General features: G+C 28.5%; 1 protein-coding gene across 2 annotated transcripts in view; it reads left to right on the top strand.

Annotated features, from left to right (window-relative positions):
* Nucleotides 1–2,097, top strand: part of LOC106467807 (phosphatidylinositol-binding clathrin assembly protein LAP-like) — an 83,311-nt gene extending 81,214 nt beyond the window's left edge. For both annotated transcript variants that reach the window (XM_013928185.2, XM_013928186.2), the window contains one exon: nt 602–2,097. The gene's annotated coding sequence lies outside the window, so the exon portion shown is untranslated. The remainder of the gene's footprint in view (nt 1–601) is intronic.
* The last annotated feature ends 850 nt before the right edge of the window (nt 2,098–2,947 follow it).

The following is a 2,947-nucleotide window of genomic DNA, read 5'->3' on the forward strand; positions in this document are numbered from 1 at the left end:
ACACCAGTTCGACTACAGATCCCTGTTTTTATGTATATTTATTATGTATTAATGTATTTTATTTCATTTTACATTGATTTCACTGCAGTTAGTGTTAGGGTAGAGAAAATGAGAAGAAAAAGTAGTTTTACTGGATAAACTTCCATTTGAGAGGTTCTAGGGGTTATTCATATGATATACGAAACTAAAACAAAAATAATTAATTTTAATTTTAGCATGAAAATCATAACTCACACAGCCTCATTCAATGAAGGCTTTACTGAAAAGCTTGTTAAATTTCTTGAAGATACACTTAGGAAATTCAGAATTATTGTAAACATTATACGTATAGCTTCACAGATACAGGATCAGATGATTCGAACAAGTCTGTGGGTTAAAAGAATGTATCATAAGATAAATGATGGTATTGAAGAAGAAAATTAATTTTTATAAATGCTCAGTGGATAATTTGTCAGTAGGCTGCCTTTGTTAATTAATAAAAGATTTATCAACTTTTCATTCATTACTTTTAAAGCTTTTTTTATTGCAAACTAAACCAACTGATTTTGATTGTGTTTTTTTAATTAAATGAATATTAATATTTTAATATATTTTTTGATAGAAATTCAACTTTTGCCTAAAGAATTGGGTATAGACACAAATCTTTAGTTGGAAACTAGAAGTTTACTGCTTGGTGAGAGAAGACTCGGAAACTCCAGAACTGTTGTTTCATCACCTAGTATTTCATTATTTTCTTAACAAGTTAAATTTTGTTTTTTTCCATGGATTTTTTCATTGCATATTACAGATAATACAATAAAGATGGTTACAACAGGAAATCAACTTATGTTACAAGATTTTTAGATAAAAAAAAAATCCATGAAGTTTATGTGCAAGTGTTAAACTTGATAAGAATTGTCTCAAATGATATTTGTAAAAGTGGCTTCTAGAACAATACTATTGAAAGCTTTATCTCAGATCTTACTTCACCTAATTTACTATTCTTTAATAACAAGTTTGAGAAGCTTCAGGTAAAGTTAAAAATATTGTGCATGTATATATAATTATATATATATATATTATTATTATCATTATTATTGAATAGACATTGTGTTTGATTTTGTCATACTTAAAAAATTACTCTTACCATATACAATTTTCAGTATTTTTTTTTTTTTGCTTGATTAATAAAGGAGCATCATATTTTAATAAAGCAAGATACATATCATAATATTTAAGAGTTGGTGGTTAAGGAAGCTGTCATTAGAAGTGGAACTTTAGGTTTTAGGCTTTAATTTGTTCTAGAAGTGGCTGTTATAGTTATGTTGGCTAAAGCAGTGAAAAAGAAGATAGAAAACCTTTTTGTGAAGCTCATTACTTTATCTTTTGTAGATCCATTTGCAAATAAACAAAAATAGCTTGATAGCATTTTATAGTACAGTCATAGTGCATTTATAATCTTTATTGACAAACTATACGACAGGTGCTTTGTTTTGTAGAAAACTGTTCATTAGGTTTTGTATTTACAATGAGTATATCTTTTCCACAGCAGTTTTAATCTTTCCTTACATGGTACACTTTTAGAAATAAAAATTAGCTTTCAGGATAGAGCAAGCGAGTGTATGTTCATCTGGGAAACTTGGATTATCTTAGCTTATTAATTAAGATTTGGTAGCACTTGAAATGTAGTTATACTTCAAGCTCGTAATTGCTTGTTTTTGTAACTGTTTATTTTTATAAGACTATAAAATAGAATTCATTCATAAGACTTATGGTGAAGTGTACAAATTGGAAGAATTGATCATAATTTATTGACAACACACATTTGTTTCTGTTTTTGTGTTGGAAATTTGAGATAAAAAACTTTAAAAATTAAATCAGAACTTTTTATCAGCATTTCTAGTTTGGTTCATGATACTTTTCTGAAATTTATTTGTATAACGTACATTTCTGATTGCAACTAAATAATCTCATCCTGGCTGTAGTGTGGCATCTCATCATAATATTAGTTTTGTTGCTGGTTATAATTCTATTCCATCAACTGATTATGTTGTTTATCATAATAAAAATACATTTCCTATCAATCTGTTGTATTAAAATGAATTTTTGAAATACAAATTTTGTGTTGCGTATATCATTTATGGATTATGCTAATTTCATACAAGTTTTAAAAAGTATTTTATTCAGTAATCAATCTTAAAATTATCAATCATCTGTCATTCTTACTAAAGTTTAAGACATACTAATTACAATCAAGTAATTTAATTTTGTATAACTGTAATAAATTTCAATATGACTATTTTCAAGACATCTGATGAAACCTATGAAGTTCTGTTGTCCATTTTTTTCTCTTAGAATTAAAAATAACATCATAATTATTAATGTTTAAACCCTTCTCATGGAAACAAGACATGAGTTGGCCTCTGGTAGAGCTTTGAATTTCAGAGCTAGTGAACAAGGTTCAAATCTGCAAGATGCCACAAAATAGTTCCTGCACTTTAAACTGTAGATGAGTTATAAGAGTAACAATTACTCCCTCAGCATGTTTGATAGATCAGAAATTCTAAATTAGAAATGGCAGCAGGTAGCCTTAGCTGCTTAGCCACAAATAGAAAATTCTCATGGAATGGGGTATCAGGCCTGAAACATGTACAGGCTTAATTATCTGTCTTAGAGAAACTGTACTCAAACCGGAAAAGTCTACTGGTGGAATAGCGGTAAGTTCACAGACTTGCAGTGCTAAAATCCAAGGCTCAATTCCTCATGGTGGATACAGCAGATAGCCCAGTGTTGATTTTCTCTAAAACAAACTGAAATATTAGCAAAAATTCCACAAATCGTACTAAATCAGAATAATGAAGTGACTTTATAAAACTGACGCAAAATTAACAAGGACTGTGTGTTGTGAAAGAAAACTGGTAGTGATGATAAATATGTATTAAGAAGTAATTTACCAATAATCTCTGCA

Source organism: Limulus polyphemus, unplaced genomic scaffold (assembly GCF_000517525.1).
Source record: "Limulus polyphemus unplaced genomic scaffold, Limulus_polyphemus-2.1.2 Scaffold2748, whole genome shotgun sequence".
NCBI lineage: Eukaryota > Metazoa > Arthropoda > Merostomata > Xiphosura > Limulidae > Limulus > Limulus polyphemus.